Genomic DNA, 14,490 nt, shown 5'->3' with positions numbered 1-14,490 from the left:
GTCAGCAGGAGGCAACGTTTCCGTCAGATGGTGTCAGACTACATGTCTTGCCCTGTCGCTGTACTCCCAGATGGCTCTTCCCCCTTCAAGTTTTGGGTCTCTAAGCTGGATACATGGCCAGAGCTTAGCCAGTATGCATTGGAGGTGCTGGCTTGCCCTGCTGCCAGTGTATTATCGGAACGTGTCTTTAGTGCCGCAGGTGGTGTACTAACAGACCGTCGCACGCGACTATCTTCCGATAATGTTGACCGGCTGACTTTTCTGAAAATGAACAAGGCCTGGATCTCCAAAGACTTTGCCATTCCTCTTACAGACTAAATTAGTGGTTGGCAACTGTATCCAGGTCTGCTGGTGTGTTCATTTTTCTACCACCTGAACTATAATCCCTGTGCTTCAACACAGCCAGTTGTCGCTCAGATGTGTCGTCTGCACAGAGAAACACACTAGCTCCTGTGTTACTGGGGTTCAGTAATGCCAGCTGATCCCCTGCTGTGTGGACGGCAGAGTCACCAGCTCCATCAACATTCAAACCACTACTGATTTTTAACCGTGCCCAACTTAGGTCTCTGGCTCCACTGTCTCTACTATTTCCCCTGACCTCCAACCCCGCCATCTACATCTCTGAAGTGGCGTCAGCACAATCTACACTTGTTCCTGTGTTCCTGTGGCTCAGTCCCATCAGTTTATCCCCTGATGTGTGTCCGGCAAGGTCTCCTGCTCTGTCCACATTCCCATAACCAGTAGTGGGAATGAGGACAGAGCTGGCGAACTTGCCGGACAAACATCAGGGGATCAACTGATGGGACTGAGCACCAGTAACACAGGAACAAGTGTAGATTGTGCTGACGCCACTTCAGAGATGTAGCTGGCGGGGTTGGAGGCCAGGGTAAATAGTAGAGACAGTGGAGCCAGAGGCCTAAGTGGAGCATGGTTAGAATCAGTAGTAGTCCACAACCTCCATAAAAACCGCTGCCCATTGGCCTCTGCATGCGGCATGCGTAATCCTGGGCACCAACAGCGTCAGTTGGTGTTCAGAAGTGTCGTCTCCACAGAGCCAAACACATTCGTTCAAGTGTTAGTGGGGTTCAGCACTGCCAGCTGTTCCCCTGCTGTGGAGATGGCAAGTCTCCTGCTGCCTTCACCTGCCAAAATCCAGTAGGCCCCAGCCTGCTCCTCGCCTAATCCTGGGCTCCAACAGCGTCAGTTGGTGTTCAGAAGTGTCGTCTCCACAGAGCCAAACACATTCGTTCAAGTGTTAGTGGGGTTCAGCACTGCCAGCTGTTCCCCTGCTGTGGAGATGGCAAGTCTCCTGCTGCCTTCACCTGCCAAAATCCAGTAGGCCCCAGCCTGCTCCTCGCCTAATCCTGGGCTCCAACAGCGTCAGTTGGTGTTCAGAAGTGTCGTCTCCACAGAACCAAACACATTCGTTCAAGTGTTAGTGGGGTTCAGCACTGCCAGCTGTTCCCCTGCTGTGGAGATGGCAAGTCTCCTGCTGCCTTCACCTGCCAAAATCCAGTAGGCCCCAGCCTGCTCCTCGCCTAATCCTGGGCTCCAACAGCGTCAGTTGGTGTTCAGAAGTGTCGTCTCCACAGAGCCAAACACATTCGTTCAAGTGTTAGTGGGGTTCAGCACTGCCAGCTGTTCCCCTGCTGTGGAGATGGCAAGTCTCCTGCTGCCTTCACCTGCCAAAATCCAGTAGGCCCCAGCCTGCTCCTCGCCTAATCCTGGGCTCCAACAGCGTCAGTTGGTGTTCAGAAGTGTCGTCTCCACAGAGCCAAACACATTCGTTCAAGTGTTAGTGGGGTTCAGCACTGCCAGCTGTTCCCCTGCTGTGGAGATGGCAAGTCTCCTGCTGCCTTCACCTGCCAAAATCCAGTAGGCCCCAGCCTGCTCCTCGCCTAATCCTGGGCTCCAACAGCGTCAGTTGGTGTTCAGAAGTGTCGTCTCCACAGAGCCAAACACATTCGTTCAAGTGTTAGTGGGGTTCAGCACTGCCAGCTGTTCCCCTGCTGTGGAGATGGCAAGTCTCCTGCTGCCTTCACCTGCCAAAATCCAGTAGGCCCCAGCCTGCTCCTCGCCTAATCCTGGGCTCCAACAGCGTCAGTTGGTGTTCAGAAGTGTCGTCTCCACAGAACCAAACACATTCGTTCAAGTGTTAGTGGGGTTCAGCACTGCCAGCTGTTCCCCTGCTGTGGAGATGGCAAGTCTCCTGCTGCATTCACCTGCCAAAATCCAGTAGGCCCCAGCCTGCTCCTCGCCTAATCCTGGGCTCCAACAGCGTCAGTTGGTGTTCAGAAGTGTCGTCTCCACAGAGCCAAACACATTCGTTCAAGTGTTAGTGGGGTTCAGCACTGCCAGCTGTTCCCCTGCTGTGGAGATGGCAGTCTCTCCTGCTGTCTCCGCATTACAAAGACAGTAGGCCTCTGCCTACACCCTCCTATTTCCTGGGCTTCAACACAGCCAGTTGTAGTTCGGAAGTGCCGTCCACACGGAAAGAGATACTTGCTCCCGTGTCTCAGTGGGGTTCAGTAACGTCAGCTGATCCCCTGCTGTGTGGATGGCAGTCTCTCCTGCTGTCACCTCATTCAAAATTCAGTAGGCCTCTGCCTACACCCTCCTATTTCCTGGGCTTCAACACAGCCAGTTGTAGTTCGGAAGTGCCGTCCACACGGAAAGAGATACTTGCTCCCGTGTCTCAGTGGGGTTCAGTAACGTCAGCTGATCCCCTGCTGTGTGGATGGCAGTCTCTCCTGCTGTAAACTCATTCAAAATACAGTAGGCCTCTGCCTACACCCTCCTATTTCCTGGGCTTCAACACAGCCAGTTGTAGTTCGGAAGTGCCGTCCACACGGAAAGAGACACTTGCTCCCGTGTCTCAGTGGGGTTCAGTAACGTCAGCTGATCCCCTGCTGTGTGGATGGCAGTCTCTCCTGCTGTCACCTCATTCAAAATTCAGTACGCCTCTGCCTACACCCTCCTATTTCCTGGGCTTCAACACAGCCAGTTGTAGTTCGGAAGTGCCGTCCACACGGAAAGAGACACTTGCTCCCGTGTCTCAGTGGGGTTCAGTAACGTCAGCTGATCCCCTGCTGTGTGGATGGCAGTCTCTCCTGCTGTCACCTCATTCAAAATTCAGTAGGCCTCTGCCTACACCCTCCTATTTCCTGGGCTTCAACACAGCCAGTTGTAGTTCGGAAGTGCCGTCCACACGGAAAGAGATACTTGCTCCCGTGTCTCAGTGGGGTTCAGTAACGTCAGCTGATCCCCTGCTGTGTGGATGGCAGTCTCTCCTGCTGTCACCTCATTCAAAATTCAGTAGGCCTCTGCCTACACCCTCCTATTTCCTGGGCTTCAACACAGCCAGTTGTAGTTCGGAAGTGCCGTCCACACGGAAAGAGACACTTGCTCCCGTGTCTCAGTGGGGTTCAGTAACGTCAGCTGATCCCCTGCTGTGTGGATGGCAGTCTCTCCTGCTGTAAACTCATTCAAAATACAGTAGGCCTCTGCCTACACCCTCCTATTTCCTGGGCTTCAACACAGCCAGTTGTAGTTCGGAAGTGCCGTCCACACGGAAAGAGATACTTGCTCCCGTGTCTCAGTGGGGTTCAGTAACGTCAGCTGATCCCCTGCTGTGTGGATGGCAGTCTCTCCTGCTGTAAACTCATTCAAAATACAGTAGGCCTCTGCCTACACCCTCCTATTTCCTGGGCTTCAACACAGCCAGTTGTAGTTCGGAAGTGCCGTCCACACGGAAAGAGACACTTGCTCCCGTGTCTCAGTGGGGTTCAGTAACGTCAGCTGATCCCCTGCTGTGTGGATGGCAGTCTCTCCTGCTGTCACCTCATTCAAAATTCAGTAGGCCTCTGCCTACACCCTCCTATTTCCTGGGCTTCAACACAGCCAGTTGTAGTTCGGAAGTGCCGTCCACACGGAAAGAGATACTTGCTCCCGTGTCTCAGTGGGGTTCAGTAACGTCAGCTGATCCCCTGCTGTGTGGATGGCAGTCTCTCCTGCTGTCACCTCATTCAAAATTCAGTAGGCCTCTGCCTACACCCTCCTATTTCCTGGGCTTCAACACAGCCAGTTGTAGTTCGGAAGTGCCGTCCACACGGAAAGAGATACTTGCTCCCGTGTCTCAGTGGGGTTCAGTAATGTCAGCTGATCCCCTGCTGTGTGGATGGCAAAGTCTCCTGCTGCCTACACAGTCGTACCACTACTGATTTTTAACCGTGCTCCAATTAGGCCTGTGGCTCCACTGTCTCTCGTATTTCCCCTGTCCTCCAACCCTGCCAGTTACAGCTCCGAAGTGGCGTCTGCACAATCCACACTTGTTCCTGTGTTACAGGTGTTCAGTCCGATCAGTTAATCCCCTGATGTGTGTCCGGCAATGTCGCCTGCTCTGTCCACATTCCCATTATCGGAATGTGGACAGAGCAGGCGACATTGCCGGACACACATCAGGGGATTAACTGACCGGACTGAACACCTGTAACACAGGAACAAGTGTGGATTGTGCAGACGCCACTTCGGAGCTGTAACTGGCGGGGTTGGAGGACAGGGGAAATACGAAAATCAGTGAATCCACAGGCCTAAGTGGAGCTTGGTTCAAATTAGTAGTCTACAACCGATCTTAAAATTTCTTCAATGCAGCCTAAGCCTGCTCCGTGCTTGTCCCTGGGCTTCAACACAGCCAGTTGTTGCTCGGAAGTGCCGTCTTCACAGAGTAAAACACTAGCTCCTGTGTTTGTGGGGTTCAGTAACGTCAGCTGTTCCCCTGCTGTTTTGATGGCAATCTGTCCTGCTGCCTCCCAATTGACAGCACATCAGGCCTCAGCCTGCTAAGTGCTTGTCCTGGGCTCCAACATCGCCAGTTGCTGCTCATAACTGACTTTGGCACGGGTACTCCCTCCTGCCCAGCTTGGTTCCAGCCCTGCCTGCTGTTTCCGGGAAGTGTCAATGTCAGTTTGCCACCCCAAGTTGCCATGTCGTGTTGCGGTTGGGTTAGCCGAGGCTAGGGTGCCAGCAGTTTAGGTGCTTCCTATGTGGACTGCGGGTTCTGGTAAGAAAGGTTTGTTCCATAGTGCCAGTAGGACAAGCACCCCCTGTAGGACTGTGTGATTCGGTAACTGCGGCCAGCTTGCGGCATGCCAACTTTGCTTTTCAGGGGTAACTTCTGATACCCCTCCGGGTTCCAGCACCGTCAGCTGGTTCTCATCAGAGCCTTTGGCCTAGGTGCCTCCATCTCGGTATCCGAGTTCCAGCAACGTCTGCTGGTCCTTGGTAGTGCTTTGTAGCACAGGTACCTCCTGCTTAGTAACCGGGTTCCAGCACCGTCAGCTGGTCCTCGGTTGTGCCATTGGCTCTTATTCCTTCTGCTGCCCCTCCGGGTGCCAGCACTGTCAGCTGGTCCTCGCTATTTCCATTTGCTCTTGCAGCTTATGCTACCCCTCCGGGTTCCAGCACCGTCAGCTGGTTCTCGTCAGAGCCTTTGGCCTAGGTGCCTCCATCTCGGTATCCGAGTTCCGGCAACGTCTGCTGGTCCTTGGTAGTGCTTTGTAGCACAGGTACCTCCTGCTTAGTAACCGGGTTCCAGCACCGTCAGCTGGTCCTCGGTTGTGCCATTGGCTCTTATTCCTTCTGCTGCCCCTCCGGGTGCCAGCACTGTCAGCTGGTCCTCGCTATTTCCATTTGCTCTTGCAGCTTATGCTACCCCTCCGGGTTCCAGCACCGTCAGCTGGTTCTCGTCAGAGCCTTTGGCCTAGGTGCCTCCATCTCGGTATCCGAGTTCCGGCAACGTCTGCTGGTCCTTGGTAGTGCTTTGTAGCACAGGTACCTCCTGCTTAGTAACCGGGTTCCAGCACCGTCAGCTGGTCCTCGGTAGTGCCATTGGCTCTTGTTCCTTCTGCTGCCCCTCCGGGTGCCAGTACCGTCAGCTGGTTCAAGAGGACAAAGAACAGGAAGACAACCACCAAGATGCAGAACAACAAGAGAGAGAAGACAAAGAAGCATAAAAAAAACAAAGCAGAAGAACATTAAGCATAAGACTAATACTCTGAGCAAATGATATTATCTTATTTATAAGCAGAAGAAGACTAAGCAGTGTATGGGGGTGAGTCCGTTCCTCCTCGTGGTGCCCCTGGAAAAGGCCTGCTTCTGCAGGCCAAACTGAACGCGGACAAATCCTGTTGTAAATCTTTTGTGACAGGCAGAACGGAAGGTGTAAACTTCTAACTTTTCTAGATAACAACTACAGGAATGCCTGACACAAACAAGAATATGATGAAGAAGAATAGGAAGAAGATGAAGAAGCTGAATATGTAGAATAATAATTGTTGAATAAGAAGAATATGAAGAATGTAAGAAAAGGAAGAAGAAGAAGAAGAAGAAGAAGAAGAAGAAGAAGAAGAAGAAGAAGAAGAATGTAAAAAAAGGAAGTAGAAGAAGAAGAAGAAGAATGTAAAAAAAGGAATAAGAAGAAGAATGTAAAAAAAGGAAGTAGAAGAAGAAGAAGAATGTAAAAAAAGGAAGTAGAAGAAGAAGAAGAAGAATGTAAAAAAAGGAAGTAGAAGAAGAAGACATACATGTCTGGCAAAATATAAATGAGGCTAACATAGTCAATATCTTTGTAACTCCTAACATCTTTAAAAAAAAAAGTTTAATTCCTGCTATTCCATTTGATTGGGCTAAACCTCTATGGCTTTAATGTCTCCTCCACCTCCCACAATACATTCTACATTATTCTTAGTTGTTTTTCTTCATGTAGAATTAACCTACAAGGAAAGAAAGGGTTTTTTTTAATTCCGATATTTTGGCCCCATTGACTTGCATTGGTTCCCGGTATCGGAATCGGCGATACCGATACTTTTTTTTAAGATCGGCCGATCCATTCCGATCCGATATTTTCAAGTATCGGCTGGTATCGCTCAACTCTATTCAGCAGTATTGTTGGCTTGCTGTCTTCATTAGGGGCAATGAAAAAGATGTACCATTGAAATGCTGCAGCTGCAGTAGCAGCTACTGTCAGATGCACTATATATAACTGTTGTTATCAATCACTGTTGCTGCCAGCTCCTAGCTCTCTCTCTCCCTATCAATTGAATTTTTTTTGTATTATTTTTTTTTCACTGACTACACCAATTTTCTTCACTGCTGTTATTGAACAACACACATTATCTATACAATTTGACCACTGTTATATGGACTTTTTTCTTATCACTATTGCAAAGTTGTGAACTTTGACACACACTCACAAAAATGGCTGCTGCATTCCCTGTTTCTGCTTTTATACAGGCTATGATAATGTTTTATGATTGGCAGTTTTATATCATGTGAGGTATGAGTAAGCCTATCTGGTCACATCCAAGGTCATGTAAACCTTCTCTTGCTGATGCAATCTTATGCATTTTGAAAATTGTGGGTATTTTGATTATTTTTGTGAAGCAAATAACAAATTGTTAAAATTTGCTGGCACCAATGGATTCCAATAGATGGTCCAATTCATTCACATATACTCTTTAGTTAACAGGAAAAATTACAGAATAACTTAGATTCATACTTATCCATGTCCATTTATTAGCTGGGCCAACTTCTGCCCTTCAGGTTGCTATGTATTCCTACAAACATATCAAATTGTCAATCACTGCACTGGTATCATGGAAAGGCAAGAGTTGTGGTCCCCTCATACATTTCATGGCTCATATTTATGCCATAACTCTTTCATCATTCATGGTAACAAAACAGCACAAAATCTTTTGTTGTGCCACTTTGGCTATTAGGAGAATAAATCTTGTTGATGTAATATGCTGCCTTTAAAAGGCAAAATGTAGTTACAAGGTTGGATCGTTTTAACTCTCATATTCTAGCATCTTTTATTTGAGTCAAGAAGATGTATTCTACCATTAAACTGGCTTCTAACATCAACCTGGACAAATGTTTTTTGTTATATTTGTTTAATTTATTTTTGTTGCTGTTTGTCTGTATTGTCACAGGGGATGGAGATTTTATATTGGGGAAGTAATTGATAGCAATAAAAAGAAAAATATGAAAATGAAATGATACATTCCAAATCTAGAAAATAATTCTCTATTTTATGGTTAAGGATAAAATACAGATATGTTATATATATATGAATAATTTCGCTCTGGAAATAAATACTTAAAATAGTTATAATTGAAAGCATATCAGAAAGGATTTGGTTAAATTATATTGTTAATATTACAATGTTTCATGTTTGATAAAGCTGTGGAACTTGGTTTCATTAATGTAATGCCTATATTCTTATAAAAAAAATAATGGGGTGGAATAAAAAGCTAGAGGACATTACAAGCTAAAGATGTCAAACAAATATTATTAGTATAGTATTGGAGACATGATCGCAGCCATTAATCACCACTTATTAGTGCAGCCATCCTCTTAGACTGCACAGTGTTCAAAATGGCTGATGATGGAGGAGCATGTGACCAGACCTGTCCATCATCCTCCTCAAATTGAAAAAAAAAAAATAATGGCGGAATTTTCTGATTGAAAAAGAGGGTATATAAAAAATGTAATGCACTTCAAAAATGTGTGTGGATATGGGTCCCATTACCCCTGGTATGTCATCTAGTATGTTTACATTTGAAAAGATTTTTGATTTGATGGAAAATATTTATCCCTGATATAACATATCACAGGCTGTGTATATGTATAGTTTAAGAAATGTATGATTAATTTATATAATCTATATATGTCTGTAATACTTGGAAGAGCTGAACTGTTTTCTCCTGCTGGAACTAATTTTAAATCCCTTTTATGTTATGATGGGAGAGTGGGTTGTGAGTGGGGTTTTAGTTTTGTTTTTGTTTTGTGAAAATGGAAAATGTAAGATTTGAATAAAAATGATCTAATATATAAAAAAAAGTTGAGTTAGGCATAGAACACACAAGTACCTTGTACAAGAAAAGTATTTGGTTCTTGTTTGTTGGACAAGGAGCTCTTTTTAGCAAGTCCCTCATATTTGTACAAACCACTACTAATTATATGACAAGTCTCCAATTAAAGGGGTTGTCCACTACTCTACTACTACAAACTGAATGTTTGCCCCCATTAAAATAAAAACACTTATACTCACCTCCAGTACTGGCGCCATTCTAGTCATGTAACATGTAAGCATTCTCGTTCCCAGGGCACCCAACCAACGCCAGTTTCCTTGTACAGCCTTTGGAAAATCAAACATATAGAGGAAGTTATAGAGTAGCCGCAAACCTAACTTCCTGTTGTTGCTTGTTACATCAGAAGGAGGGGCCAGTGAAGCTGGTGCTGATTGGGTTCAGGGTTCGTCTGTCATAAGAACCTCACAAGACCCCAGGTACATGAGTACCAACACCGCTGGAACAGAGCCGGAGGTGAGAATATGTGTTTTTATATTAACATTGGCAATCATTCACATTGAGAAGGGGTTGTCCTAGTAGTGGACAACACATTTAACTGCTTTTAACATGTCATCAGCTAGACAATAGGAAGCAATATTTCTTTGCCTATGTTACCCATGTGCAGGTATACATGTGGTTAGATATGGTCTTTAATGCCATACCACAAAAGGTAGTAAAAGGTAGTAATGTCAAATCCAAGAAAAAGTATCATAAAAAAGTGTAGTCACATGTCCTATGTCTCGTAATATTGAGAACTATAATTTATGACAGGGACATAAGGAGTTAACGTGATCGAGTGAAATCATTCCACTCCTTGTATGTTCTCAGAAAGTAATTTTTCTCTCTGTGATACAAAATTGGCCACAATCCCCCAGAGGATTCAGTTTTGATTTTCTCTTGATTAAATCCCCAGGTCTGAGTAGGTTTGTACATGACGGACGTGTGTCTATTTTCAACCTTCTTAACTATGTCTGCATGTAACATTTTAATTTACTCATTTAAATCCAAGTATGCTAAATGATATAATCTTACTCTAAGAAAGTCTCAATTGAAAATCCAAATATATCATAATGTGGAGGCTTCTAAAGTTGATAAGCTTTCCCTCTAGAGACATGAACTCTTATCTATTCTGTAAAGTACATTTATTAAACAGCATAAAAGATTATTCTGCATACACGCGAGTCACAGAGTTGCAGGAGTAGTAAAGATATCATTCTTTGAAGGATATAACATTTCTATATTTTCACCAGACTTCAAGGTTTTGTCTGTATTATTTAGATCTGTATGACTATGACTTGACGGGTGATATTACTAATTATTATCTATTATGTGATGTACACACATGGACAAAATTGTTGGTACCCCTCATTTAATGACAGAAAAACCCACAATGGTCACAGAAATAACATGAATCTGACAAAAGTAATAATAAATAAAAAATCTATGAAAATGAACAAATGAAAGTCAGACATTGCTTTTCAACCAAGCTTCCACAGATTTTTTTTAAAAAATAAAAAAATTTAAAAAAACCTCATGAAATAGGCCTGGACAGAAATTATGGTACCCTTAACTTAATATTTTAAGGCACAGCTTTTTGAGGCAATCACTGCAATCAAAGGATTCCTGTAACTGTCAGTGAGACTTCTGCACCTCTCGACAGGTATTTTGGCCCACTCATCAAGAGCAAACTGCTCCAGTTGTCTCGTGTTTGAAGGTTGCCTTTTCCAGACGGCATGTTTCAGCTCTTTCCACAGATGCGCAATAGGAATTAGGTCAGGGCTCATTGAAGGTCACTTCAGAATAGTCCAATGTTTTCCTCTTAGCCATTCTTTTGTTTTTAGCTGTGTGTTTTGGGTCATTATCCTGTTGCAAGACCCATGGCTTGTGACTGAGACCAAGCTTTCATACACTAGGCAGCACATTTCTCTCTAGAATCCCTTGATAGTCTTGAGATTTCATTGTACCCTGCACAGATTCTAGACACCCTGTGCCAGATGCAGCACAGTTGCCACAGAACATAACAGAGCATCCTCTATGTTTCACAGTAGGGACAGTGTTCTTTTCTTGATATGCTTTATTTTTCCATCTGTGAACATAGAGCTGATGTGCCTAGCCAAAAAGTTCAATTTTTGTCTCATCTGTCCATAGGACATTCTCCAGAGGCTTTGTAGCTTGTCAACATGTAGTTTGGCAAATTCCAGTCTGGCTTTTTTTTATGATTTTTTCAACAATGGTGTCCTCCTTGGTCGTCTCCCATGAAGTCCACTTTGGCACATACAACGTCGGATGGTGCGATCTAACACTGATGTTCCTTGAGCTTGAAGTTCACCTTTAATCTGGGTTTTTCTGGGCTCTTTTGCTACCATTCATATTATCTGTCTCTTTGATTTGTCATCAATATTCCTCCTGCGGCCACTTCCAGGTAGGTTGGCTACAGTCCCATGGATCTTACATTTCTGAACAATATGTGCAACTGTATTCACAGGAACATCAAGCTGCTTGAAAATGGTCTTATAACTTTTACCTTTAACATGTTTGTCTATAATTTTCTTTCTAATCTCCTGAGACAACTCTTTCCTTCGCTTCCTCTGGTCCATGCTGAGTGTGATACACACCATGTCACCAAACAGCAAAGTGAGTAGCTGTAGCCTCTATACAGGCCCACTCACTGATTCCAAGATTGTAGACACCTGTGATGCTAATTAGTAGACACACCGTGATTTAACATGTCCCTTTTGTCACATTATTTTCAGGGGTACCATCATTTCTGTCCAGGCCTATTTCATGAGTTTTATTTTTTTTTAATTCTGTGGAAGCATGGTTGAAAAGCAATGTGTGACTTTCAATTGTTCATTATTATAGATTTTTGATTTATTATTACTTTTGTCAGATTCAAGTTATTTCTTTGACTATTGTGGATTCTTTTTTCATTAAACGAGGGGTACCAACAGTTTTAATTGTGTGTAAATGTTACAAATTTTCAGTGTGTTTAAAAGAAAACCATTCCAATACAGTGAAAATCCCTCAGTGCTTATATTACGTCATGTGCTTTAATGGCTTGAATGTGTGCAAAATCTAGGGATTTTTTGCAAAGGAATTTTTGCCAAGGACGTGACACAAAATTCAGTCGTAATTCAAATGAATCATATGGAGAATTCGACATATATTTGTGGCAAAATCCACACAGAAGTATTCCACTGTAAATCTAACCTTATATTTAAACATCGTCCCCCAACTTCCACCTTTTTGGACTTAGCTCATTTACTTGAAAAAGTCTTGTGAATCTGCTTCAAAGAGAAACCTACAGTAGATGTGGAGTGATGTTGTCTGTCAACAGCCAAAGACACCTCAGAAAAGGTTAAATTGCGAGGGTTTTGTTTGGAACACATAGTTTTTACAGTATGGCCTGGAGTTATCTCATCCCAGCAATTTTTGGAGAACAACTGAATATTCAACATGAGAAAGGAAAAGCAGAACAAACCAAAAACTGGTGAAAACGTATCAGTGCAGATACTATACCTATTATTGTTTCTTCATGACTATAGTGGGATAGAAGAGCAAGCATTCTCAAAGCATCATTGAGGGTAGTCTCAAGTTTTGTATTGTCTGGTAGGTCTGCAGAAGTTGATAGGGTGTATGATCCCTCAATAGCATGAAAAATTAAAGAAAATGGGAAGCCCCAGAAAAATTGTAGGACTTTTTAGATCTAGTTTCCAAAAGGGTGAGTAATGTGACTCTTTGGCCCAACAAATAATGGGCAAAGTCTGGGAGAATGCATATTTGTGCAGTAATCAGAAATATACTTTGCTGGTAATGAGCTTTAAGCTAAATCTTTTTTTGATATTGTATAAGAGGATATAACATTACATTATATTCACAAAGTGAATTTCCGGAAGGGTTGACCGAGGAGCTCAGTTAAAGCTGCAAGCAATAACTGACTGATGCAACCAGCTTCCCGATAACAGAATATTTTTGTGTCTATACAATTTTATATATTGCCCAGGGGTTACCAGGATTTAATGGTATTCGGTTTTACAAAGCTTTACAATGAAGTGTTGATTTCTGAAGTAGTGCTTTACACCTGTTACAGAATGTAAACTGTTTCAAACTCTGTCACGATCCATTTTAGGATCTGTGTCAGTTTGGGCTGCTCACATATAATCTTTTTTCCTTTCAGGCCATCGGGGGTTAATATTAGTTTCCCCCCTGGTGGCCACTGGTGTTACTGCATGTTTAGTTAGTCTGCATGTGCTGGTGGTGACCACTTCCACCTTCCTATATAAGGTCACCTGGTGCATTAGCTGACGGTTGGTTATGGCAGGTCCTTTTTGGATACCAACCGTGGTGAAGACTGGACCTACCTGGTGCAGTGGTGGTTCAGCTTATCGGGAGCAGTGGTGGTTCTGCTTCAGAGTTCAGAGAGGAGCTTTCTGGAGCAGTGGAGATTCTGCTGAAACCTCAGTTCAGGAGCCTTACTCTGCTGCACGGTGAATTGGCAGCAGAGAAAGGTAAGTGCTGTTTTGTTTAACCCTGTCTGTTGTTTCTCCCCTTGGTGTTTTATTAGTTCAGCAGTGGGACCAGTGTCCACACTTGCCAATTCCCTAGTGAGGGATAGGTGCAGGGTAAGTGAGGGATAAGGTATCCTGCTCGGCGACGGTTTGAAAGAGGCCATATAGGGACGTCAGGTTAGTTCAGGACTAAGCCGCAGCAGAGTGCAGGAGGTGTCCCTTTCCCCATTCCCTATAGCAGGGCCCACCATTGTAATTGTTTCCCCGGTGTCCCCTTGTTTGTCTTGTTTGGTGACCGACCGGTCGTCGGGTAGCGCCATGCAGGGCCAGTCACATATCATGACAAACTTTTTTTTACATTTCACTATTTGTTTTGCAAAAATGACCATGTCGTCTTTAGTCAGCATTTAATAGATATACATTTGTAATGTGTGAACTGATCTGCAGTATAGAAAGGGCTTTTATAATAAGATTTAATATATTTATTAATGATCTAGTGGATGGCTTACACAGTAAAATATCAGTATTTGCAGATGATACAAAACTATGTAAGGTAGTTAACACAAAGGAGGACAGTTTGCAACTACAGACAGGTTTGAGTAAATTGGAGAATTGGGCTGAAAAATGGCAAATGAGGTTTAACACAGATAAGTGTAAGGTTATGCACATGGGAAGGAGAAACAGATGCTACAATTACTTACTAAATGGGAAACTGCTGGGGAAATCAGACATGGAAAAAGGCATAGGCATCTTAGTCAATAAGAAGCTCAATTGGAATGCCCAGTGTCAGGCAGCTGCCACCAAAGCAAATAGGGTCATGGGATGCATTAGAAGAGGTCTGGGGACACGAGATGAAAACATAATTCTCCCTCTGTACAAATCACTCGTCAGACCACACTTGGAGTATTGTGTGCAATTTTGGATGCCGGTGCTCAAGAAAGACATAACTGAACTTGAAAGGGTTCAAAGGCGAGCTACTAAAATGATAAATGGAGTTGGTTCACTACAATACCCAGAAAGGTTATCAAAATTAGGTCTATTTACTCTAGAAAAGAAAAGACTTAGGGGAGACC

This window comes from Dendrobates tinctorius, unplaced genomic scaffold, assembly GCF_039654945.1.
Source record: "Dendrobates tinctorius isolate UK_male_01 unplaced genomic scaffold, ASM3965494v1 ptg000024l, whole genome shotgun sequence".
Classification (NCBI taxonomy): Eukaryota; Metazoa; Chordata; class Amphibia; order Anura; family Dendrobatidae; genus Dendrobates; species Dendrobates tinctorius.
Note: the sequence above shows the minus strand (reverse complement) of the source record.